General features: G+C 56.0%; 1 long non-coding RNA gene and 1 pseudogene across 2 annotated transcripts in view; both read left to right on the top strand.

The window, feature by feature from the left end:
• The window catches only part of LOC127488392 (uncharacterized), a 153,499-nt gene extending 139,251 nt beyond the window's left edge, over positions 1–14,248 (top strand). The window contains exon 4 of one of the 2 annotated variants that reach the window (XR_007916088.2): positions 12,567–14,248. This is a non-coding gene — a long non-coding RNA (uncharacterized lncRNA). Of the gene's footprint in view, positions 1–8,417; positions 9,224–12,566 lie in introns of those variants that run through there. The other variant, XR_007916087.2, reaches the window with a different exon arrangement.
• Positions 14,249–19,988: 5,740 nt separating this feature from the next.
• LOC108176412 (large ribosomal subunit protein eL31-like) overlaps positions 19,989–26,854 on the top strand; it is a 32,983-nt pseudogene continuing 26,117 nt past the window's right edge.

Raw genomic sequence — 26,854 nt, 5'->3', positions numbered from 1 at the left:
CTGTCAAAAAAAACAAAACAAAACAAAACAAAAACAAACAAACAAAAAACACAACACATTGCAAACTCAAGGTTACCTAGATTTTTCCCCCCATATTTCTCCTATGACTTGCAGGAGTTCTGTGCTTTATGTCTGAGATCATCCTGAGCTTCTCTTTGTGACGGGTATAATTCTATGTCTAGATTCTTCCTTGTGCTACACAGGGATGTCCAGTTGCTGCAGCGGCCTTGCTGAAAACACTGTTCCCCCTCATTGTGCTCCCTTTCTCTGTGTCAGTCATCCTTTGGCCAGATTGATGTGGGCCTATTTCTGAGTGCTCTATTCTTTCCCACTTATTTCTTCGTCCAATCCGACCAATACGACGCTGTCTTCATTATTGCAGCTTTATGGTAAGTGTTGGAGCTGGGAAGTGTCAGGTGTCAGTCCTCCAAACTTGTTCTTAGCCTTCCATATTGTTGTGTATATTGTATATACAAAAATATACAAAAATTCTATATTCTTCTTTCTCTGCCTCTTCATATAAACTTCAGAATCAGTTTGTCAATATCAAGAAAATAACTGTGCTTGATTAGTAGTATCACCCTGTAGATCAAGTTGACATCCTAACAATTGTGAGTTGTCCTATCCTTGAAAACTCATGTTCTATTTTAAGCTTTCTATCTTCTTCTTACTTTCCCAGGCATTCTGGAAAACTTCTCAAATATCTTCCACATCACTGATTCTATTTTCTGCAGTGTCAAGTTTCTGTTTCCATTTCCAGTGGAGACTTACATTTTGCAATGGCCTCTCCAGTTTCCTTCCTCCTCTCTTCCATCAGCAAGCTTCTCTTTCCTCTTATGCCTTTGGACTTCTCCCTTCTCACTCCAGTCCAATATATCACCACTTCATCCTTTTTCTTCGAGTTCACATTTTCCTGAATTATTAGAGACCACAAAGCAGTTATTTCCCAATATTTCTATGTTTCCTAAAACAAATATTTGATAAACGGTTATTTGGCATTTGCATCTTGATTGTGGTGCTTTTTTATTTTTCAGAATCTCTTTGATCCACACTGGTTTTTTGGTTTTTGGTTGTTTTTTTTTTTTTTTTTTTTTTTTTTGCTTCTTCTTGAGGACAAGTCAATAAGACCTGGTGTCTGCCCAATCAGTGTCCAGTGGTTTGGATGTGGTTTGTCCCTCAAAGGTACCTGTGCTGGGAGCTTGGCTGCCAGTGCGGGGATGTTGAGAGGCAGGGAATCTTGGGCCAGGTGGCTGTGGGTGCTGCCCAGGGAAGTATTAGGGTAGCTCTCATGGGACCCCAGGTGGATTCTGGGAAGGTGAGTCGTTACACAGAAACAAGCCTGGCTGAGTTTCCCCCTGGCTTGCTATCTTGCCACACGCCTGCCCTCTCACAGGTGCTCCCACATGATGCCATCGCCATGACCTCATGGAGCTGAAGGGGCCCTGGGCAGAGGTCAGACGGCCGGGGCGCCTGACCAGGGACTTTCAGTGTCCGAAGCTCTGAGCCAAACAGACCTTTCTCGGTACAGTTCCCGGCCTCAGGGACGTTGTTGCTGCAGCAGGAAACAGACCGAGCAGTCAGTCCATCAGCGGTTCGTCCTTAGCTCCCATCACATCTCCTTGGGTGCGGCACACATCCTGCTGCCAGATCCTAAACCAGGGAGGTGACTGGCAGCAAGGTACACAGTCAGTTCACAGTGGGGAAGGGGGCTGGGTGGTGCGCAGTGCTGGCAGGGTAGCTGTGTGCCTGCGACGCTGGCTCCATGTTTGGGGAAGCTGTTTTCTACTTCTGTTTGCTTGTTAGGCCTGGTCTTCATACCAGATATAAACCGCAGCTGGGCCCAGCCTCCTGCCAGGGGTCAGATTTTTGTACTGTTATGGTTTTTTGTTTCTTTTAAATTTTTTTTTTTTTTACTTTTTGTTTGACAGACCTAGAAAGAGAGAGAGAGAGAGAGAGATGTCTAATCCTCTGATTCACTCCCCAAATGCCTGCAACAGCTGAAACTGGGACAAGCCAAAGTTAGGAGCTAGGAACTCAGTCCAGGTCTCCCATGAGGGTGGCAGAGACCCAAGTACTTGCCCCTCACCTGCTACCTCCCAGAGTGTGTGATAGCAGGATATTGAACGGGGAGAGAGGAGCGGGGCTCAAACCCAGGCGTTCTGATTTGAGATGCAGGTGTCCCCAGCAGTTTTCTTAGCTGCTGCTCCAAATGCCCACCCCACCTGCTGCTGTGGGTTGAATGTGTCTTCTCCAAAGTCATGTCGAAACTCGATCTCCATTGCAGTGGGGTTAAGAGACGGGAGCTTTGGGGAAATCAAGTCACAATGGCTCCATTGCGCCTTCCTCACGAAAAGGCCGAGCATCGGCTAAGCCTCTCCTCGCCACTGTCTCACCACATGAGGACACAGCCTGCCCTCCTGGGGGATGAAGCCATCTCGGGAGCCAAGGACTGGGCCCCCCAGGTGGGGAGCCTGTTGCTGCCCTGATCCTGGGTTCCCAGCCTCCAGCCCATGTGGAACTGCATTTCTGTTCTTCAGAAGTTTCTCAGGCTCAGGTATTTCGTGACAGCAGCACAGACGGACTCCGATGCCAGGGCACCCGCTTTCTGGGGACAAGGCGGCCCCTCAAATCCTGGAGCCTCCCCACGCGGCTCACACTCACGGCTCACCCTGTGGCATGGAACAAATCCACATGGCACGGGCCTGTTTATGCATGGCCCATCCTCTCCTTCCCCAAATTAGGGGGTGGGGGCAGGGTCACGGGCGCTGTCCAGCTCCCCACAGAGGGGCTCTCTGCCCGCAGGCCGTGGGCATTGTCCTCCAGAGGAGGGGCACTGCTCTGGGCTACCAGTGATTCTGCACAGTTCTTATTTCCATATTTCTAACATATTTTTAAGGTTTCTTTGAAAGGCAGAACAACAGAGAGTAGAAGAGGAGAGAGAGAGATAGAAGGGGAGAGAGAGAGAGAGAGAGAGAGAGAGAGAGAGATCTCCCATCCATTGGTTCACTCTCCAAATGGCCACAATGGTCAGGCCTGGGCCAGGCCAAAACCAGGAACTCCTGGAACTCCATCCTGGTCTCCCACATGGGTGGCAGGGGCCCAAACACTTGGGCCATCTTCCACTGCCTTCCCAGGAGAGTTAGCAGGGAGCTGGATGGGAGTGGAGTAGCCAGGACTCGAACTGGCACTCCCATATGGGATGCTGCCATTGCAGGCAGCAGTTTACCCACCATACCACAACACCAGCCCTGCATTTCTGGTAATTTGGCTATTTCAAGGAAAATCTTGGGGTGATGTCAGTGGGTGGCAGGAATGTGGAACCCCCTGTGATCACGCCATTCTGTCACTCATGACTCAGCTGGTGTGTCCCTCTCCAGCCTCACATCCCGGTAAGCATGGACCAAGTCTCAACTTCACTCTGTTTGCTTCTAGCACGGTTCACTTGGTCCCATCCTCCCTTTCCTGTTGGGAATCCAGCTCCACAGTTCTAGACATGTTTTCATGTGTCTGAAGGTTATGTGATAATTATTATTTTTTTTTATCATTGAGTAGCCCGGAGGAGCCACATCCAACTTGGTTGAATGTATCAGGTCTGGATGGACACGAGACAGTTCCGTAGAGCAGAAAGCCACAGCCGGGGTCAGCGGGGAGCACTGCTCAGGCTTCTGGTCCCATCAAGGGTTGACCGGGCTCTCAGGGAAATGCATTTTGGGGGACTCCGGTTTCACCTTCTATTACATGGGAGCCGTGACTCTCCAGGAGTTCTCCGTGGCATCTCCGTATGCTGTCACAAGCCAGGCTCTGCTGTGCAATAGGCAAGAGAAGGCAAACACAGCTCAGGTTTCTGGTTAAAGAGGCAAGACCAACACCTGCATCAGCTTGGGAACCCCTTAGAACATCAGGCAAGAGTGGGCTTGGCAAGCAGGTAGGGTCTTAAGACTGCAGAGGAAAGGGAGAGGAAGGGAGCGAAAGAGAGGCACAGAGAAGCCAGATAAGAGCTGGAGATGCCGTGAAAAGGTAACATAAGACATAAGAACATAAGACACCAGGAGAGAGAAGGAGAAGCAGAGTGGGCCAGATGCTGTCCAATGACCAGTGCCCGGGAGGCCCCGGATTGGTGGCTGTGGAGATGGGATGGACAGGCTAAGGCAGTGGGGTGGGGGCGGAGGAAGCAGGTGAATTGGGGAGGGTGTCCTTCCTTCTAGTCACTGGCTCAGGTGATAAACGGAAGCTCAAAAGCCTGACACACGCTAGTGGCTGCTACCTACTCTTTTTTTTTAAATTTTTTTATTTTTACGATTTATTTAGTTATTTGAAAGAGTTACACAGCTAGAGAAGGAGGGGCAGAGAGAGAGGTCTTCCATCTGCTGGTTCACTCCCCAGTTAGCCACAACGGCTGGAGCTGTGCCAATCTGAAGCCAGGAGCCAGGAGCTTCTTCGGGGCCATCCTCCACTGCTCTCTCAGGCCACAACAGAGAGCTGGATCGGAAATGGAGCAGCTGGGTCTTGAGCTGGCGCCCACATTGGATGCCGGCACTGCAGGTGGAGGCTTAACCCTCCATGCCACAGCACAGGCCCCCACCACTCACTCTTTACTACTCAAACTCCCAAGGCAGGTTGGGGACAGCCACTGCAGGTGCAGTGACATCCGGGCCCCACTAGGCGGCCACGGGCCTCCTCTGAGCTCCAGGCTTTGCAGAGAATTCCTCTGTGTAACTGAGACTCATCTCCTATTTCCTCTGTACCCTGGAGAAGGTAGCATGGAATTGTGATGAAAGGGATTCTGAATGGAATAGAGGAAGCACACACACACACACGCACACACACACACTGTGGAAGCAGTCTCCGTGTGTAACAACTACAGCGACGCAGAGGAGTCTCTTACCAGGTCCCTTTGAAGATGGATGGCTTTCTCTGAAAGCCGTAGATAGAGCTGGGCCGTGCGTTTGAGTGCAGGGTTCTGTCTGTGGTCGGGGTTAGATTCAGTCCACGGTGAATGCTCACATCAGTATGAGCTCAAGGTCATGGCTCGGATCAATATGAGATGGAGGCTCTGCTGGAGGACAGGGTTGGAGTTATTCCGTGGCTGGGAAATACAGTGACCGACAGCTCTCCTGAGACATAAATCACGCGGATCGGAGCACTGGTGTCTGTGGGGAAAACCCAGGGATGAGTGCTGGAGGGAGGGAGGGATGCACTTCTGGGGAGGCTCCAAAGAGAAGCCCAGGAAGGCAGCATGCGGCCTTGGGGACTAAGCAGGGTGGCTGCACCGAGTGTAGGAACAGCAGAAGCCCCTCCGTGATGGAGCGTCCCATTCAGGATGCAGCTCCTGGTCACACACAGGCCGACCTCCCTCCTGGTGAGAAGGCAGGAGGAAGGCACCTGAGCTCCCAGGCCATCCCACACCCCTTGCCCCCCGGTGTGGGGGGCACAGGGACAGGACTCTCTGCCGGGTTAGGCCAAGGGCACCTGTCCACACATTCCTGGCCCCGGCTGCCTCCGGGCCCTGTGTCTGCGCTTGGGGCTGCCAGGGCAGGGGCTGGCGCCAGGCAGGGTGGACACAACCTGGAAACAGGGAGCGGCCGTGGAAACAATGCGCGCCTGGCACACACCCGCCAGCCACTCCCAGGCTCGTTCCTGGAGAAGCTGGGGCCTTGGGACAGGGAGCCAAAGGCACCCACCCTGCCCCAAGCCGCCTTCCCCAGGAGGCCTCAACAGCGCGACCACCCAATCTGGTGGCCGCAGGAGGCCTGGTGCTCCCAGTGTGGTCAGTGGCTCGCCTTTGAGCTCTGCTTTCCTAGATGGTAGCCTCTGTCCCTGCCCCTGCCGCAGGGTGCTCCTGCACCTGCCAGCAGCCCCCCACCCCCATGAGGGGTGGCCTCCCCCCCCCCCAGCCTGTCAGGAGCTTCCTAATGGGAATCTGCCGTGGGCAGCGGATGGCCTTCTGAGATGACCCCCTCCCCAACCAAGGTAGGGAAGGGGCTTTTCCTGAGGAAATGCTGCCCCCTGCAACACAGCGGTCCTTTCTCCATCAATCTGGAGACCCCGAGCGGATACCTCTCCCACCAGTCTGGGGTTCCCGGGAGGGTCCCTCCCACGAGGTCTCGCTTATGGTGGAGAAGAAAGATCTCCGTCAGTGTGGGTAGCGGAGGAGATCCCCCTGGTAACACAGGGCCTCCAGAGGGCCAGCTGGACAGGAAGAGGCCAAGCCAAGCGGAGGTGCAGTCAAGACTCTGAGTCCAGCTCAAGGTGATGGTGAGGGTCAGACATCAGCCTGTACCCATGCAGATTTGTAAAAGGACATGACACTGCGACACCAGACGCCACAGTGCCTGTGGTGCTGGTAACTCGGGGAGCGGTGATCCTGGTGGTGGCAGGAGTGCTGGTGCTGCTGATGGCCCTGCTGCTGTCAGGGGAGGTAGCAGTGGTGACAGGGTTGTGGTGATGGTGGAAGCAGCAGTGGTGAGAACTGGGGGATGGTGTAGATGGCGGTCATTGCCATGGGGATGAGCACAGTGATGGGAGGGGTTGGCACTGCCTGCTCATCACCACCCAGCGGAGACCTGCCCAAGGGGAGAAGGGCCAGGGGCAAGAAGGGGATGTTTGCCCAGAATGGCAGGAGGGAGACTCTAAACCCTGGTCAGAGAAGGAAGCAAAAGCTGCATTTAAAAGAGGTCCCAGGGCCCGTGGCTCAATAAGCTAATCCTCCGCCTTGCGGCGCCGGCACACCGGGTTCTAGTCCCGGTTGGGGCGCCAGATTCTGTCCCGGTTGCCCCTCTTCCAGGCCAGCTCTCTGCTGTGGCCAGGGACTGCAGTGGAGGATGGCCCAAGTGCCTGGGCCCTGCACCTGCATGGTAGACCAGGAGAAGCACCTGGCTCCTGGCTTCGGATCAGCGCGGTGCGCTGGCTGCAGCAGCCGTTGGAGGGTGAACCAACGGCAAAAGGAAGACCTTTCTCTCTGTCTCTCTCTCTCTCTCACACTGTCCACTCTGCCTGTCAAAAAAAATTAAAAAAAAAAAAAAAAAAAAAAGAGGTCCCAGTCACACCGGAAGCAGGAACACCAATTACGGACTCTGAAGCTGTGCAGTCTACAGGTATCAGGAGGTGTGAATGAGGAACCTCATGGGCAAACGACATGGCCCAAGACCACCAGCCTGCATGGGCAGGGAGCCATTCCGAGGGAGCCCCAGGCAAGGTTGGTCCTGAGGCCCCGACTCATGGCAGCTAGGAAACTGGAGCCTTGCACCACCCTGCCCTTGCATGGACCAGATGGGGCTGGAGTCCCCGGGCTGCCCTGACTAATCCGGGAAGGACCACGCTTCATCTGTGCACCTCGTATCCCCAAAGCCCGATGTCTTCAGCACAGGGCGAGTGGGGCTGTGAGAGGACGCCAGCATCAGCTGGTGGGGGCTAAGAACACCGCTGTACCTCCTCAAACATGGCCTGGCTGCTCTGGCTCCATCTGCTCAGGGCGGGGCCTGGGCATGCGTGTTTCTCATAGGCTCCCCAGGGGATACTGCTGCACACACCCCGCGATGCGTGCGCGGACTCTCTATTCAGCTCCTCCACCCCTGCCTCTGTGCCTGGGGGTATTTATAGTGGCAGGCAATCGTGTTTCCACAGCATGCCGTCTTCACCTTCCCCACCCAAAGAGTCTTGGGGGTGCAGGTGATCGGATGAACCCAGGGGCCAGGAGGCGGGGCGCAGGGCCGCGGCCGGTGCATGGAATGGTCGTTTCTCAATACAGCGCTGGCGCCGGCGCCAGAGAGGCAAGGGGAAGTGCTGGTGCCAGCACTTTCTGCCCAGACGGCCTCCACACTGCTCCCAGGTGCCCTGGGGAGGAGCGCTTAGGAGGGCTGGAGGCCAGGTCGGGGTGGGTGTGGGGAGTCCTGAGTGGATCAGAGAGGAAGGCTGAGCCAAGGGTGAAGACAAGAGGGCCGGGTTGCCACCCCCTTGGGGCGCTGTGCTTTGCTTGGCGTGCCCTCCGCATGACCTTCCAGATGATCCCTGCTTGTTCCCAGCTGGCTCCTGCCTATCCCACCCAGGGAGCTCTCCCAGGCCCCCCAGCTCCCTTCCTTTGCGGCCTCTGTGCTTGGTGTTTGGGATCAAGCAACACGGTTTCGACTGGTTTTCTGTGCAACTTCCCAACTTGGCTCCTGGACCTCACTGCCCCCCTACTGATATGCCAACTCCCAGAGGGCAACCAGGGTACCCCCTGTCTTCCTTTGGTCCTCAGCCACCCGTGCAACTCATTAGGCATGGAAGAGCACCCAGCAGGAGGCACCGCATGAGATGTGCACCAAATGGGAGTCCGGGCTGTTGGGTTCCAGCCCTGTTCTGCCTCTTTCCTGGCTGCTGCAGACCCAAGACATGGGAGACGTGGGCATAGCTTTTCTCTCCTTCCTCTCTCTTCTCAGGTCCTCGCGATTCTGGGTCTCTGGTTCTGACATAGCAACCCAAGCCTACCAGCAACGGAAGGGCAGAATCCCCTGCCCTGGCACCAAGCTCAGTTCAGACCCCAGCGGGGAGAGGGGTGACAGAGGTGCTTTGGAGATGCTGATAACCCTGTTCCCTCTTGTGGAGACTGACGGAGGCCACCTCCGGACACCGACTCTGTGAGAAAGGGAGAAGGGTGGCGGATCAGGCCAAGGGAGTGACTCGAGCGGATCAAAGGAAACTGTCTGAGGGGACAGAAAGCAAGAAAGGCCTTGGGAACGGGGCTCAAGGACAGAAATGGCTCACTTTGAAGATGGGAAGGCCCTGAGGTGGCAGAGGGGGTGGCCTGTGGCAGGGCAGTGCAGGGAGGTTTGGAGGCTGGCTTGTCCACATGGCGACCCCAAGCTGGGGACGGTGCCAAGAAGGGCCAGTTGGGGGCTGGCGCTGTGGCACAGCGGGTTAACGCCCTGGCCTGAAGTGCCGGCATCCCATATAGGCACTGGTTCTAGTACCAGCTGCTTCACTTCTGATCCAGCTCTCTGCTGTGGTCTGGGAAAGCAGTAAGAAGATGGCCACATCCTTGGGCCCCTGCACCCGCGTGGCGGACCTGGAAGAAGCTCCTGGCTCCTGGCTTTGGATCGGCGCAGCTCTGGCAGTTGCGGCCAACTGGGGAGTGAACCATCGGATAGAAGACCTCTCTCTCTCTCTCTCTCTCTCTCTGCCTCTCCTCTCTCTGTATGACTCTGACATTCAAATAAAAAAATAAATAAATCTTAAAAAAAAAAAATGGGCCAAAGTGCTGCTGGGCCTTGGGTCCCCAGGGAGGAGGCAGCCTGTGGGACAGCAGTGGGTCCTTCAAACCCCAAGTCTCAGTAGCCCCTTCAGCTGGGGCCCCACAGTCACCCCTGGGTAGACCACTGCAGCGGCCAGCCAGGAAACCTACCCCAGGGCCTGAGGCTCCTGTGCACATGCACACATGTGTGAGATCCTGGGTGCACATCAGGAATGAAGGGTGGGGGTCCATCGTGGTGGGGGAAGGAGAGTCCTTGCCTTCTGCCCAATGGGAGTCAAGTGGTTTGGACAGATCCTTCTTCATTATAAATGGGATGGCGTGATGCAGCCACAGTGGGGAAGACGGGGATCCTGGGGACAAGGATCCAGGGTGGTTGGGTTGCACGGGGTGTGTAGGTTGTAGGGAGCCCCCTAACTGCCCCCTGGGGACCTATACAAGGCCTCAGCCACACCTTCCTGGCTCCCCTCCCCAACACTGGAGGTGACCCCTCTGAAGGTGGCAAAAGGGGAGGTGAAAAGACGCATGCACACAACACTGTGCAAAGACGCTTGTGCAGAGGCTGAGCCCAAACTGGAGGCAGCCCAAGTCTCCATCAACAGGTGCACGGATAAACAAAGCCTGGTCTATGTGTCTGATGGAACACTAGTCAGCAATTAAAAGGACTGAGCTACTGACTCATGCAACAGCTTGGACGAATCTCAAAATAATTATGCTGAGTGAAAGAAGCCAGGCAAAACACAGTGCACGCTGTGTGATTCCATTTATATGGCGCTCCAGAAACTGCGAACTAATCTATAGTGACAGAAAGCAGAGCCGAGGTTGCCAGGGGACAGGGCGTGGGGCTGGGAGGGGCAGGAGGGAGGGATTACCGAGGGCCAGGAGGAAACCTATGGTGATGATGGATAGGTTCATTATCTCGAGTGTGGTGATGATTGCACAGGTGCATGTGTGTGTCCGACGTGATCCAACTGCACCTTGAATAGGTGCTGCTTGCTGTGCATCAGTTACACCTCCATAAAGCTGTACTCAGAAAAGGGTGTGGGGACAGCCATCATGGTGGTGATCCAACCAAAAGGCAGAGTTGTTACCAGGTCAGCCACAGGCTGAAATGGGGTCACCATTTTCCAACAGTGGCTGGGATACCTGCCTTTCCCTGGAAAGTGTGGAGACGGACGAGGTTGTGAGCCCTTCGCCTCTCAGCTGTGCCCTCACACCCACCGGGCACAGGGCTCACAATGCAGCAGGCAGGCAGGCAATAGCGAGTTCATGTGGTCATCCCAGCAGTGACCTCACAGTGTGACCGGCCTGGTCATGTGAGAAACCCAGGGGACTGTGGGAGCCCAGAGGAACGCTGCTGCTGGGCAAGCTTGGTGGGATGAGCAGTCCTTGGAGGCTGCCTGGAAGAATCACATCGGAACTGAGACTGACTGGCAAATTGGGCTGGGGTGGAGAAGAGTGTCCCAAGGGCAGGGACAAGTTTGCTGTGTCTAGAAGCCATAGGGAGTCCCTGCCATGCAGCAAGCACAAAGATCGACACCGAGAGGTGCCCCAGGTGTGAGCGGGGTCCCTTATCACGTCAACTGTCCCTCTGGTCCAGGACCTGCGTGCATGCCCCTAACAGCCCATCGGAAGTAAGGAATCAGACACAAGGATTGGTGGTGATGTCCTGGTCCCACCTGCTGTCCCCTTCCCTGGAGGAGGGGATCTGTGACCCTGGGAGGGGCTGGCAAGTGGGCTTCCTGCTAGGCAGTGTCATGAGGCCTCCCTCAAACTCTTCCTTGTGTCCTGCGATGCTCGGGTTTGGAGCAAAGGCGAGGTAAACAAGGTTGGCCGGGGAGCAGAGAGAGCTGCACTTCGCTGAGGGATGTCGGCTGGAACGAACGACCTGAGCTGGCCCCGCTGGTCTCTGGGGGCCACAAGAATGAAGCGGGGAGGATGCTGATTGCTCTGGGCTCTTCCGGGCAGGCCAGCTGTGCTCCCACACACGGGGTGGCCTTGGGCAGCACAGCCAAACCTGCCTTGAGGGCTTGGGGTGAACCACAGAGGCAACCCCTGCCCTGGAACGATCCCAACCCGTGTGTGGCCGCAGCCTCCCCAGCACGTGGCCTGCCTGGAGCCCCGGCTCAGCCCAGCTATTGCAGGGTGCAGCCACCCACCGAGGCAGGCACTGCCACCTCCCTGAGCATTCGATGTCCATGACACACAATGGCTGGGGCTCCAGAGACTGCCTGTCCAGCAGCGTGGTAGGAATCGCACTAGAGTGGCTTTGTCTGGGCAGGCCAGGGTACCACGCCCTTCCCTTTGCACCTGCCACGGTTCCCGAATCATCCTTCCATCAACGCCGCACTCCCTCCTGACTCCTGACACTGCCGAGAGCCACCTCCCCTCCTTGGGGAGTAGCACAGCTCTTTGTCACCTACCAGCTCAAGCCCAGCAATGGCTGCCAGCCCACCTATGTTTCCAAGATCCAAACACAGCTGCAGAGAGGGTGGGGGGAGAGCATGCTCCCATCACTGGTTCACTCCTTAAATACCTGCAGTGGCTAGGGTTGGGCCAGGCTGATGCCAAGAGCCCAGAACTCAAGCCTGGTCTTCCACACGGATGGTGGGCACCCAGGAACTTGAACCAGGACCTGCTACCTCCCAGGATGTGCATTAACTGGAAGTGGAAGCAGAGCCAAGGCTCGAACTAGGCATTGTGATTTACAACATGGGCATCGCCAGGCTGCTGCACCAACTGTCTGCCCCGGCTGGTATTTAAGTTGGCATCTGTGTGCAGTGTTCCATCAGACGCATAGACCTTCCCACATGTCGAGAAGACGCAAGCCCAAGGCTGTGTGTGACAAGAGCAACCAGGGTCCAGGAGCCAATGAACTTGAAAAGCAGATGGCTCTGGAATATCTGGCGTGCAGAGAGGAGGCCCTGGCAGTCAAGTGCACACCTCCACCGTACACATGAGGAAGCTGAGCTCTGCCAGCCTCCAGCTGGGGTCTCCGAAAGCAGGGCCCTGTGATCCCTGAGGCGTATCTGGGCCTGTGCATCGGTCCCAGCCTCTTTCACACCTGGTGAGACTTCTACCCAGGCTGGGGTGGGGGGCTCACATTAGAGCTGAAGACACAGGAACAGGGTCACTCTGTATTTGGGGCTCCCTAGAGCAGCCCCGTTGCAAGGAGGCTGAGACACAGGTTGGATCTGCCCTGACTTGGGTGCTCAGGGAGCAGAGGAGGATGCCGGGTCCTGCCGGGTCAGGAGAAGGTCCACACGGTGTCCTGGCAGGCCCTGAAAGTCTGGGGAGTTACCGCCCTCCTGTAACTCTCACCCTGCTCACCTCTCTGCAGAACCAAACAAGCACGAACCCCTTGGCCTCAGCGTCCACACTGGAGGAGACTGTGACACCTTCCCCCGAGGGAGATGTCGGGGAACAGGGCCACTCTGTCTGTATCCTGGGTGGTGTTGATGGAGCTGCACCAGGTACGTCCTCTGTATCAGTCTCCTTCTCTGTGCTCCTTCTACATACACACATACACAGGCCCACATGCACACACACATGCACCTGTACACACACACGCATGTACACACAGCTACTTCACTGCCCTGATTTTAAGACTGTGAGAGCAAATGTGAGACACATACATGGTGCATTCCTTACACATCAAATGAGGCCATCACACCCCCAAGTCCTGAGGAGCCTGAGAAGTCTCAGCAGGGTGCAGACAGATCCTGGCTGCACCAGGGCCCCCTCCTGACCCAGGGCTACTCTCTGAAGCAGAGAAGGGGGACCTCCACCCCTTGGCTGGGTGTTGGGGGAGACCAGGAGCATGGATGGAGCAGGAGAAGGTTTGAAGAGCAGCAGTTGGGCCCACAGAGGGCAGCCCCCGAGTCCCCCCCATTTTCCCACTATGGTGGGGAGCCCGCGCTCTGAGGCTGAGGAATGGGCAAGCCCCATACCTGCTCCGTGGTGCCCAGTTGGTTAGAGGAGGGAGAAGGCTGGCAGCCAGGGGAAGGTCTGGGACCAAGTTTTTTCCACTGGTGAATCAGAGGAGAGAGGATGGGAGCCAGGGAGGCCTGACCCCAGCCACCTCTGTGAGTCACAGCTGAGGTCCCTGTGCTAATCTTAACCTCAGAGAGGACTTGTTGGGACTTGTCACCAAGTCCTGACCACCAAAATACCCTCGGCGCTCACACAGCCCAGCAGGGCAGGGGTCAGTGGATGGAGCTGGGGTGGAGAGGGGCTGGACTCTGAGGTCGGCCCTGCCCCCAGCTCATCTGTGGCTTTGGGCGAGTCACGAGGTGGAGCTCAGGCTTTCTCCTAGACCAGGGCAGGGCTGCAGTCAGAGAAGGGACCAGGGCCTGGGCAGCAGGTGGCCTTCAGGCCCGGGCTGGCCCTGCGCCTCTCCCGGAAATTGCTCCCCAAGGCCCTGGCTTGTGAGTTGGGCAGCATGTGAGAGTAACTGGGCTCTGAGACCAGCTGCACCCCGAATTGGTTGTGTGATTTTTGGACAAACTGCTTTCTACAGTGGAGGTTTACAACCAGTGGCTTAATGTGTTAGACTTGGATGTCAGATTAGCCTGGGTCAGAATCTAGGTTCTGACGCTCAGTTGCTGGCTGTTCTGGAGCAAGTCATTCAGCCTCATCAAAACTCAGTTTTCTTTTCTATGAAATGGGGATAATGAAGCATGTACATTTGGTGTAGCTATTATGCTGCTGCCTGGGACACCCACACCCCGTCTCAGAGTGCCTGGGCTTAGTCCCAGCTCCACTCCTGATTCCAGCTTCCTGCTGATTCACATCCTGGGAAGCAGCAGGTGATGGAGCAAATACCTGGGCCCGTGCCACCCGTGTGGGAGACCCGGATTGAGTTCTAGGCTACTGGTTTTTGTCGGGCCCAGTCACAACCATTGTGCGCATTTGGGGAGTGAACCAGTGGATGGAAGAATGAACCCTCTTCTATCTCTCTCTCTCCTCTCTTTCTCTCTCTCTCTGTGTCTGCCTTTCAAATAAAATAAATAAATAAACACGTGTTAAATAATAAAACAGGACAACTAATAGTCCTTCTCACAGGGTGGGTGCCGTGAGGACTGAGCAGTTGGTGCGAATGCTCAGCTCGGAAAGTCTCAGCTGCTCACTTACTGGCTCCTACCTCTGGGCCCTCTTACGTTCCTCTGTGAAATGGCCCTGGGGCAGGGGCTGGCACTGTGGCATAGTAGGTAGAACTGCCTTCCATAGCAGGTGTCCTGGCTGCTCTGCTCCCCATCGGCTCTCTGCTGTGGCCTGGGAAAGCAGTAGAAGATGGCCCAAGTGCTTGGGCTCCTGCCACCCGCGTGGGAGACCAGGAAGGAGCTTTGGATTGGCCCAGCTCTGGCCACTGCAGTCATTTGGGGAGTGAACCAGCAGATGGAAGATTCTCTCTCTGCCTCTCCCTCTCTGTAACTCAGCCTTTCAAATAAATAAATAAATCTTAAAAAAAAATAAAGGCTTGGGGCAGCAGTGATTTCCAAGCCCCTTTCTCCAGCCAGCCTTTTCTCTAATCAGCTTCCTGCCTCTGTGCAGTCCACTCAGGGGCTGGGACTTGCAGGGAGTGGAGAAGCAGTGGGCTATGGAAAGACCTGGACCAGAGAGAAAGCGCAGCACAAGGGCTGCAGCTAGCAAAGGTGCGCTCGGTCTGGAGCGCCCGGTGCGGGGCCAGAGCCGGCCAGCATCTGCTGGGGGCAGCTGAAGCTCGGGGCAGGGAGCCTCGATGCAGGCCTGGGTCGGAGCCTGAGCCCTCTACTGCCAGGGGGAAGGCTCTGTCCCGGCACAGGCTGACACGCAGGTCCCACTGGAGTCCGACGGGGGAACTTTCTCTTCTCAGTGTTCCCCAAGGGGTCTTTAACATTGTGCCACATGATGGTAAAAGGCTCTTGAAAATGCTGCTATTATGGGAGGCAGGGGGGACGATGCATTCCTTGTCCCTTCGTGTGCTGGTGTGTGTGTGTGTGTGTGTGTGTGTGAGAGAGAGAGAGAGAGAGAGAGAGAGAGAAAGAGAGAGAGAGAGAGAGAGGGAGAGAGATCTGTATCTGCTGGTCTACTGGGGTCTCATTGGGTCACCTGAATGATGTGTGCATCCTTGCAGTAGCCTGACGCTAAGGTGAGAACGTGGAGACCCAGAGGGGCTGGACCAGCACCCCCCACTCTCACACAAGCCAATGAAACATCCTGCTCTGTCCACACCAACACCAGGACCTCCCTCAGGGGGCAGCAGAAGCTCTTCTCTCTCTAGGGGATGACTGTGGGGCCCCCACCCCTCCAGGAGCTTGGATGGAGCTGAGCCCCTCCTGGAGAGAATGAGGTCCCATGGGACCATAGAAGGACCACAGAGCCTGGGATGGGGAGGCAGTGAGCCTGGCTCATTGGGGTGGGCTTCTCAGATCGTGTGCGCAGCCAGGAGGACCTGGAGCACACGCAGACCCAGGGCCCTTGGTGGGAGTGATGGAGCCCCTGGAAGTGGCAAACAGGCATCAGGGCGATGAAGACGCCACGGACAGCTCACACATGCCAAAGACTGGAGACCACGGGGGCTGCCACGGGAAGGGGAGGGGAGAAGAGGGGCAGTGAAATCCCAGGCCCCTCCCCATGTTGTGCTGAGAGGCAGGTGGGGGCTGGGGTGGTTTGAGTAGAAGGGGGAGGGAGGGCTGGGGTAATCCCTTGACAGAGAGAGCTTTGACTCAGGGGTCAAGGAAACAGCTGTAAGAGCCACAGGCACATCTGGCCAGGCCGGGCTGGAGGAGGGTGAGCTGTGGCCGGCGGGCAGCCAGGGCCGTGCTAGAGACAGATAGGGCTCGTGTTTACTGTCCAGCCAGGGGCGGAGGAGGCAGCTCAGGCGGAAACAATTTATCCGGAGCACAAGGAACAGCTGGGGCCGGAGGCCGGCGCGCGGCCGGCTGCCTGCTGTCCAAGGCCAAGTGGGATGTGAAGAAGGGATGCCCGGTGCCAAAGCAGCCAGCAGTCCTCTCTCCCCGCACCCCCACCCCCGGCCTGCCACCTGCCCCACTGTCCCACTGCGCACACGGCCTGTGGCTTAGCCCTTCCTGCCCCTCTTGCTTGTCCCACCCCCGCCCCCAGGACCGTGGGTGTTGTCTACTGCCAGAGGCCCCTGGGCAGCCGCCTGGTGCCAGGCATCTCAAGGGCCTGCAGTCGACCGCCCCGTGGCAAACAGGTGGCTTCTCCATCCCCCCACCCCCCGCTAAAAATACAGGTCCTAGCTGATTTGTCCAGGGCCACCTAGAAAGTCAGGGCTGTGGAGGGAGCTTATAAAACATCTGTCTTATTCCAGAATCTCTCAGATGCCCTGGACTGTGGGGGTGGGCTGGGGGGCTGGCCTCAGTCCTCAGCGGCACCGCAGGGCCCCTCGCCTCTATGCAGCTCACAGCCCACCCTCTGTGAGGTCAGCAAACCCCACAATCACCCCTTCTGCCAGGGAATGATCCGGCAGCCCTGGCTGCCTCCCGCCTTTGCTGGGTCCCTGTGCCCAGAGCTGGACGTGTGGAGACCATGGTGGCATCAGTCCGAGATTTCCTGAGCAACATCAGTGAGAGGACGGGCCGGGTCTGGAAGAACTGACCTGGACCCTCCCTGGCCTCTTGGGACGGATTTCCAGCGTGATGTGGAGCCTGGGATGGTGTGGAGCCTGGCTGCTCTCCCGAAGGAGGCCTGGGGGAGGTGGGAGGGCAAAGGAGCAGAGTGGCTCCCACATATGAAGACCTTTGGATTTCTACCCATTTTTGAGATGCAGAGAGAGAGGCTTGTAGAGCCCTGCCAAAGCAGGATGGGCAGGCTTGGTCTCCTCCCCACTCTCAGAACTCACCAATCAGAAATGAGGCTGCAGTTCCAGCCCCACGTTCACTGCTTCTCAGGGGCGCCATTCCCGCCTGGAAGGAAATGAGTATTCCCATCTCACTGTGTCCCGAATGACACCGGGGCCGCTGCCCCCTTTGTGCCTCATCCATGGATCAGGGATGAAGTGACCAAGAAGGGAGCACCTAGCGTGTATCCTGGAATCACCAAGCACTGCACTTTCAGTCTTTGCGACATCCTGTGGAGCAGGTGTGACCACTCCCATCTTCAGATGGAGAAACCGGGGCCCAGCGGTGCAGAGACTGGACCAAGGTCATCTACGCCGTCAGCCATTGGTTTCACTTGAGTGAACAGGTGTTGGGTGCCTGTGTGTTCATAAAGATAAGGGCAGTTAGGCTACAGTCCCAAACCCCAGACCACAAAGGCTTACTCAAAGCCATCGGCTGAACTCCTTGGGGAAACTCTCTCCCACCCTTGTTCCAGGCTGCTTTGAACTGGGGCCCTGTCATTTCCTGGAAGACTTCTCATTCACTGGGGTGGGTGATGAGATGGTTGCCAGGGCCTTGGTCAGAACTAGCCTTGTGGTCCTCCTGGAGCCGGGAGGTGTGGAGGCGCAGGTGGGATGCTGGCGGGCATCTCTGCCTCTGCCCCAGCTATGCAGTGAGCGCTGGGACCCACCTTTGCCCCAGCTGTGCAGTGAGCGCTGGGCCCCACCTTTGCCCCAGCTGTGCAGTGAGCGCTGGGCCCCACCTCTGCCCCAGCTGTGCAGTGAGGGCTGGGCCCCACCTCTGCCTCTGCCCCATCTAAGCAGTCAGTGCTGGGCCCTGCATCATCTCCCCAGCCCCTAGGGAAAGCGTACTTACTACGAACGCCCTCGGGGGCCCTGGCTCCACAATGGGCCTCTAAGCTGGGCTCCTTCACCCAGAGTGCACCTAGAGCTGAGCCTCAGTTAAGCTTGGAGAACTTCGAGGCCAAGTTCAAACCAGTCCGCGGCTGTTACAGAGTCCGGCGACTTCCCTACGCAGCACTGTGTCGTCTCCACCCCCGGGATCACTTGGGAAAATCAGTGAGAGCCCTTTCCTGGGTCCTCTAATCCCCCTGGGCAGCAGGCCAGGCAGAAAGCCCCCCCTTATTAGCCACTAGGGCACAGAGACACCCATGAGAAGTCCGGCCTCAACTCCGCTTGTCCCCAGGCAGGAGGGCACCTCGGCTCACTCTTCTCCTCCGCCCTCGCTCCCCCTTGGCTGGCACACAGCTGTCTCTGTGATCCCCGGGTCCCCAGAAAGCACAGTTCTTTGGATCTGGCCTTCAGGTCTCCCCACACATATCTGGGATTGAGCTGTTCCCCACAAGCAGCTCATCCTGGTTCGGGGGTTCCACTTTTCCTGCCTCCAGATTTCAGTAAATCAGGCTTTACTCAGTCAAGCCCAGGACACAGGCACAAGAGAACAGCTGTTCAGACCCTCCCAGGTCAGCTAGGGAGAGAGCAGGGGGACCACTGGGGTCCTTGAAGACCTTTTCCACCCACTGCACAGGGGAACAAAGCCAAACCACACGGCCTCCGAGAGCCATGCAACCAGCCTCCAGTTGCCTGGGATTCAAATTCCCGTGGGGCACCAGGCGGATCAGTGGGATAATTATGCAAAATGTTTCACACAGCAGTCAACAAATATTGGACAAACACACGCAGCTGCATTACCTTTAAAGTCTCCAGCTTAGGGGCTGGCATTGTGGCACAGATGCTGTTTGCAATGCCGGCATCCCATATTGGAGTGCTGGGTTGAATCTTAGCTGCTGCACTTCTTTTTTAAGGAAGAATACTTTTTCCATCTTTTTATTTTAAGATTTATTTATTTATTTGAAAGTCAGAGTTACACAGAGAGAGAAAGGGAGGCAGAGAGAGAGAGAGAGAGAGAGGTCTTCCATCCACTGGTTCACTCCCCAGTTGGCCACAATGGCTGGAGCCGTGCCAATCTGAAGCCAGGAGCCAGGAGCTTCCTCCAGGTCTCTCACGTGGGTGCAGGAGCCCAAGGACTTGGGCCATTTTCTACTGCTTTCCCAGGCCATAGCAGAGAGCTGGATCAGAAGTGGAGCAGCCAGGATTTGAACCAATGCCCAATTGAGATGCTGGCACTGCAGGCGGCAGCTTTACCAGCTATGCCACAGTGCTGGCCTGCTGCTCCACTTCTGATTCAGTTCTCTGCTAAGGCACGTGGGAGAGCAGTGGAAAATGACCTAAGTGCTTGGGCCACTGCTGCCCACATGAGAAACCCAGATGGAGTTTCAGGCTGCTGGCATTCGCCTGGCCCAGCACTGGCCATCATGGCCATTTGAGGAGTAAACCAGTAGATGAAAGACCTGGCTCCCCAGTAGCCATTCTTCCCTCACCACCCTTGTTTCTCTTGTCAAAGTCCCCCTCCCACCCAAGGGCTCTGAAGCCCACACAGGTGTTCCCCCAGGCTCCTTGGCAGCTAGGACATGAGTATGTGACCTCATCCTGATCAGTGGACCTAAGGCCTTCTGCGAACATTTTCTTATCTATTGAAATAGACTCTGGAATGAAAGCTCTGCTCGCCTCTGGCCAGAAGTGAGTTTCTAGAGGTGGTGTCTGGCGCTCCAGCAGCCGTTTTTGTGGCTGTTGGGGAATAAACTCACTGTGCTGAAGCTGGCAGACCGAAGACACGCAAGAATATTGCACCACTGATTACACAGATGGTGTGGATCGCGCCAGTGCCAAGCATGGGACCTTTGGGGTTCCCACTGCGTGGATAACGTGCGCCCTTGCTCTAAGCCTCTGCAGTCAGGTGTGCTGTTACCTGCAGGTGATACACAGCTCACAACAAAAAAGCACCTCATCAGCTCCATCCAAACCACTCTTCTCCGGAGTGCCTCAGCCCCGCAAATGAGCCTCCGCAGGCCTCTGACTATGGCCTTCTCCCACGCCTCCTCCAGCCAGACTCTCACAGCAGCCCTGGCGCTCGTGCCGGTCACCGCTGTGCCCATCCTCACAGGTGCTTCAGGACACCTGTGAGCCTCTCCTGCTGGTTTTCCCGACTCCAGTTCCTCCCCCTGCGCTCTGCCATCTCCCTCGCTGCCCTGTCCGTGCCACCCGCACAAACATCTCCATGCTCCTGCCCTGGCTGCCCCCCTGCTAGAACTCCCTCCTCGTGGACTCCTGTCCACCCCACAAGACCTGCACCAGGTGTCATTTTGCGACCCTGCAGTGACCAACCAGAGCCAGGTGAGCTTTGCTTCTGCATTGCACCTGTCGCTCTGTTTTTGGCCTTCAGCAGACTGTATGACCTCATCGTCCAGTCAAGAGGAAGTGTCCCCTACAAGACCATGAGCTGTTTGAGATGAGGGACAGTGTCTCTGTCACTTCTGGGCTTCCAGCAGCTTGGAAAAGGCATAACACAGTGAGCGCACAGCTCTGTAGAATCAAGTGAGTCCCTCCAGCTTGTGGGTGCCCGTCCTGTTACCTAGCACTGTGCAACCGTACTTACTGGCTGAAAGCAAATATGACATTTACTTTCCTCCTGAATCTGAACTTTTGGCAGAAGGCAGCAGGGAGAGTTCGTCTCTGCCCCACCCTCAGCTGGGCAGAGTCAGAAGGCAGGGCCAGACTCAGCGAAGGTCACCTCACTCACGTGTTTGATGGCTGGCGCTGGCTGCTGGCTGGGCTCCTGGCTGAGTCTGCACGCTGGGAACTTGCCTGGATCTGCGGCCTCTCTGTGCGTGCGGCTGCCTCGCCGTGCGCTGCTGGAGGCTGACAGGGAGCATCCGGGAGATCCAGGCAGCAGCCCCACAGTCACACAGCCATCCCAGCCTCTCCCCAGGGCGGCACCAAGGCCTGCCCGCGTTCAAGGGGAGAGGAAATGGATGCCACTTCCGGGGGGTGGCGGGGATGACAAGGCTCAGGGAGAGCACGTGGGAGCAGAAATACTGCTCTGGCCACGTGGGGAGCGGGGGACAATCTGCCCCTGTAGATACTGTGTCTGCCGTCCTCCCAAATCACCATCTTCCTCATGAGATGGGCCCGGCGTCCCCCTGCCCGGTTCTCCTGCTTGCAAGGCCCTCTCTGAACGCTGTTTGTAGTTGGGCGGAGTGAGACAGTTACAGGCCATTAGGGGAACTGGGCTCGTGACCCTGCGCTGCCGCATTCTGACCCCGTGCACTTGGGGAGCTCATTTGAATCCTGTGGGCTTTGCTGCTGTGCTCAGTAAGCAGGGGGCCTAGTGTGGCTGCCCCACTGATGTCGCAGGCTTGTGTGAGGGCTGAGTGGGGTCAGGGGTGGGGCCTGCAGGGAGCACGTGTCAGTCAGGACTGCACTGCAGGAAAAAGCACACAGAAGCAGCGAGGGGCTGCACACGGGCAGTGAGGCGATTACAGAATCACCAGAGGGGCCGGAGGCGTGGGATGGAGGCTGGCCTTTGTTTTTTTTCTTTTGTTTTGTTTTGTTTGTTTTTTTTTGACAGTGAGACAGAGAGAAAGGTCTTCCCTCTGTTGGTTCACCCCCTGCATGGCCACTACAGCTGGCGCGCTGCGCCAATCTAAAGCCAGGAGCCAGGTGCTTCCTCCTGGTCTCCCATGCGGGTGCAGGGCCCAAGCACTTGGGCCATCCTCCACTGCACTCTCGGGCCACAGCAGAGAGCTGGACTGGAAGAAGAGCAACCAGACAAAATCTGGCGCCCCGACCGGGACTAGAACCTGGGGTGCCATCACCGCAGGCAGATGATTAGCCAAGTGCCCTTTGTTTTTAAAATATTTTATTTATTTATTTATTTATTTATTTGAAAGGCAGAGTTACAGACAGTGAGAGGGGAGAGAGAGAGAAAGAGGTCTTCCATCCATAGGTTCACTCCCCAGATGGCCGCAATGGCTGGAGCTGGGCCAGTCTGAATCCAGGAGCTTCTCCCAGGTCTCCCATACGGGTGCAGGGGCCCAAAGTATTGGGGCATCTTCTACTGCTTTCCCAGGCCATAGCAGAGAGCTGGATTGGAAGAGGAGTAGCTGGGACTGGAACCAGTGCCCATATGGGATGCCGGCACATAGGCAGCGGATTAACCTACTACACCACAGCGCCAGCCCTGGCTGATCTGAGAAACGTTTTCTAGATGTGGCCAGGAGAGCTTGTACGTCTGCATAGTGATGGGTGAGAGTTCAGGAAGCTGCTGTGGGATCGGGACCAGGAAGTGCCCCACACCCCACAGCTGGGCCCTGCATTCGAGGAGCTGATGACCAGCACAGTGGTCATCAGCAGAGCTCACTGGAGCCTGGGCCCGCGGGAGGATGAGCTTCTCACCCCCACCCCCCGCCAGGTAAGTGACCATGTGACTCAGCGAGGTGCAGGTCACTTCCGAGTGGCAGCTGTAAGTACTTCCCCGTCATGTTCTGTATGCTCTCTTTTCCTTATCACCACGACCCCAGTGCCCCCACATAATGCTTTCTCTGCCAGCCTGGGCTACAGTCACTCATGTAACGTGGGGACTGCTTGGTACTCAGCATAGCGTAGCTCATCCTGACAGGGACAGCTGGATATGCATGGCTTACCCAAAGCGAGGGCAGAGCGGTGGGAGGTGGCTCTTGCTGCAATTCACCTTCCACAGCCACACCCAGTTGGACAAAACCTGATTTGCACCCAGCGTCGTGGCTTTTGGGAAGTTAGGGGGAGGTCATTTTGGCTTTCTAGCCTCAGTGATGCCAGAAGGATGCCCCCTAGGGCAAACACATACTGGGATCCGAGGAATGCTTCAGCTCAAAGCCAGGCGAGACGACCCTGGGCTGGGTGAAGGGAACCCAGGAGCAAAGTCACAGGAGATGGGAGGGGAAGCGAGGAGGAGACGGGGCTAACCCTCCGGCTCAAATAAAGACGGCCTGAGTGTGTATGTGTGTGAGAGTGTGTGTGTGTGAGTGTGTGTGCGAGTGTGTGTGTGTGGTATATGTGGGCTGCATGAGAACATTTGATGGATCCTAAGCACCGTTGATAGAATACACTGTGCTCTGTCCGTATTGCTTCGTAAATTATTACCCACTAGGTGAAATCCCCCACTTCTGTTTCCACTAGGCCCTGGGCTCAGAGTGGCAGGAGGCAGTCTCATCCATCCGCCTCTTCCACGTCCAGCCCAGAGCTGGGCATAGAGCAGGCATTCAGTAAGCGCTTTACGAGGGAAGGAATTTGTCAGTGTTCCACCGAGAAACCAACGTGGAGAACGAGACCCGATGTTCCCAGTGTGGTCTGCTTCATCAGAGCCTGGTGGGAACGCCCCTCCCCGGGTCTCAGTGTTCAACTTCTCTTAACGTGGCCCAAGATTGTATTAGTCTCCTTGGCAGCCACGCCACACAGACGATTCCTATTCAGCTTGAGGTCAGCTGTAGTCTCTGGGTCTGTTTCACATGAGCAGCTATTAAGTAAGGCAAGGCTTCCCCATCCTGCCCATATGCAGTTGATTTTTTAAACGAAACGCCTTATGTAACACTGCATCCTGCTGAGTTATAGTCCATCCTTCCACTTCACAAGATCTGTTGAGATCTTCGGGCTTTGAATCCAATGTGTTATTCATCCCTCTTCCAGTTGCTTCATCCACCGCGGTGCAGAGAGGGGCTGGGCAGCTTTGGGCATGCTCGGGACACGAGTGCTGGCCGGGGCCGGCCGCTGGAGACCTCCCTGCCTGTGGCCCAACCCTTTAATCAACACGAATGAGGAATGATAATGCTGTGATCTAGGAGTCTGTCTGTACTCTCATCCACTTTGTCCACAAACTATGACCAGACACTGTCCCAATTCGAAACAGTGGAGTAGAGGCAATCTGGAACATGAGAAAGGGCAATGAGCTCCGTGGGGAACACGAGGGATCCTAAAATGTTCACGGCAAACCCAGCATATGAAAGAACTGCCTGTGGGTTTCAAACTTTTTGCACCAAATCAACATCTTCTAATTCTATTTTCCACAAACTTTGTGGGTGTAATCTTCACATTTACTCTTTGCAAAGCAATACCTAAAGATCTTCACGCTCTTACTGTCTCGTCAAAGATACCTCTTTATTTCATCAATATGTATCAAGGATCAAATCGTTAGAGCGAGTGACCCCACAAGAGGTTCAACTGCATTCATCCAGGAACCAGGGTGAGGAAATGGTCGGGTCAGTGCAGTACGTCTTTACCATCATGACAGTAATTTACAAGGAATACAGGCAAAAGCTTAGACGTGATGTGAACTCAAAGAAGCCAGCTTGGGGCCAGTGCTGTGGCAAAGCGGGTAAAACCACTGCCTGCAGTGCCAGCATCCCACATGGGCGCTGGGTCGAGTCCTGGCTGCTCCACTTCCAATCCAGCTCTCTGCTATGGCCTGGGAAAGCAGCAGAAGATGGCCCAAGTGCTTGGGCCTCTGCACCCATGTAGGAGACCCCTTGGCGCAACTCTGGCTCTTGCAACCATCTGGGGAGTAAACTAGTGGATGGAAGACCTCTCTCTCTCTCCCTCTACTCTCTGTAACTCTGCCTTTCAAATAAATAAATAAATCTTTTTTAAAAAAAACAGCCAGCTGTAAGACGATGTGCACCCCATGAGGGTAAAGATGAAAAATAGTGTGTGTGCCTAAGGGGATCCCAGTGTTGTGGATGTCGAGGTGGGGACAGGGTTACCGTTGATTTAGCCTGTCTCGTGAACTCTGTCACTACAGAGAGCAACTTCTGAGACAAAGGCTCACTGAGGGCATTTTATTGAGGAGTGGGGTCCTGGGGGAGAGAGGGGTGGGGGAGAGAGGGAGAAATGGAGAGAGAGACTAGGAATGAAATGGAGAGGGGAGGGGCCGGAGCAGACCTCCATGATGGGACGGCTGGTTTCAGGGTTCCATAGGACTGCTCAGGAAGTCCCATGAAATGCACTTCAGGGCTGGCTTCTGTGGGGGACATCAGGCGGCAGGGGCGTGTGGTGGGGTGGGTATTCAGCCTCTGCTTCACACTGGACAGAGGTGTACCCCATGAGAAATCAGCCCTCCCACACTCCCTGGGGCCCTCTTGGCCACACGCGCACAGAGGTCCTGGACATGTTGGCCGGGGCAGCGCCAGGTGCAGCAAGGCCTGGACGGGAGCCAGGGCGCTGAGGGAGTGATGTGCTGTGCAGACCCGGCTCCGCTGATGGCTTGCGTGACAAACACCTGCTCCATCCTATTGCTGCGGGTGGACTCCCCTATCTCCAGCTTCCCAAACCCATCTTGGAAATTGGGAGCCATCCATCTCTTTCCCATCTGTCTCCTCTCATCTAAGGGGTTCCATTGGCCATTTGTCCCTGAGCCTGAAATGCAGCCCATGCCAGGCTGTTAGAGACCCTGGACCCCTGGACCCCTCCAAACCTCTCCTGGGTGTTGTTTGGTGGAGGTGGGGTAGGTTTTGCTTTCCTTGAGTTTTTCAAGGGCCACAGATTTCTTCTGAGTCGTCTTGTTGAGCCATAATAATTTTCTCCCTTTGAGAACAATCTGCTTCTTCAAGGTCAACTCGGCCCAGCCGGCTTTGTCACTGCTCCCTTCCTGCGGTGGTGCGAGTGCCAGGATGACAAAGTCCTTCCTCTCCAGGCCCTATCGCTTTCCTTTTACCACCACATGCCTCTTAGTGGATCAGAATTCAGGGTATCCTGTCAGTCCCACTTGTTGCTTTTCAAGAGATTAAACTATCAGCCAGGCAAGCATGTAGGAGTGTCCTGGCTCCAGTCGATGTCCTTGTGACTAGAGTTCCATCACTCCAGCCAGGAGCTGGCTTCTTCCAGTGTGGGATCCCTGATCTCGGACTCGGAGAAATATTACCGCGCACCCTCCGCAAGGCCAGGAGCTGTCTGAGCCCCCAGGGAGGGGCTGGGAGAGGAGAGTTGGCCAACGTGGTTGGGTTCCCAGAACAAGTCCTGCAGCCCGTTGGGGACAGGATGGAGAAGGATACCCAGGCTTCAGAGCTCAGACCCACCCCTCATGGGCTGTGTGTTTGGGGCAACTTGTTAATTTCACTGGGTTTCAGTTTCCAAATGTGTATATGCTGGAGCTTCTTGATCGTTCCAGAAAGTGTCAGAGTTAGGCTTTCCACACAAGCGCTGTGATTGTGCCTGGCTCACAGCAGTAACAAGACACCCCTGACTGTGTAAGGGGGGATGTGTACATCTTAGAACCAGTGAGACAGAGCGACATCTACCCACAGGGTGGCTATGAGGACCCCACGATTTAAAACACACGAAGTGCCGAGGGCATTGGTGCACAAAGTGTGTGTCTGCGCTCTGCAGAGGGAGGAAGATGGCAGGGATGAAGGCCCTGTGAGGTGGCTGGTGAGAGGCCTGTTCTCCACTGGCCCCCTCTGTAGAGCAGGGACTGTTTGCTGGAACTCAACTGCCCAGGGAAACACTGTCCCCACCCCTTTCATCCAATGCGTGCCGTGCGCTTAATTCTCACCAAAGTTATGTGGATTCATGTCCCAGCCAAAGGGTTTCAAGAGGCGGGGTGCACTCTCCCCACTCCGCCCATCCCCTGGCTTTGTGGAGAGGCCTCTGAGACCCTGCGGGCAGATGGGCAGCAGGACAGAAGCCAGCGTTCGGCCATCCCCACGTGGAGGAACATCACAGGCCATAAGTTTGCCATACAAGTGAGAGAGAAACCACACTGAGTGAAGCCTGTGACACTGACAGGTCGATTTGTGGCAGCACCTTAACTGAACACCTGGCTGGAGGGGGCAGTGAGGACAGCACCTGTGCGTGGAGCTTGAAGGAGCAGAGGGCTTCAGAGAAACTGAGGAAATACAAGGTCAAGGTCAAGGTCT

The sequence above is a fragment of the Oryctolagus cuniculus genome, chromosome 2 (genome assembly GCF_964237555.1).
Source record: "Oryctolagus cuniculus chromosome 2, mOryCun1.1, whole genome shotgun sequence".
Lineage (NCBI taxonomy): Eukaryota > Metazoa > Chordata > Mammalia > Lagomorpha > Leporidae > Oryctolagus > Oryctolagus cuniculus.
The sequence above is the reverse complement of the archived record's forward strand: the minus strand, read 5'-3'. Positions and strand labels throughout refer to the sequence as shown.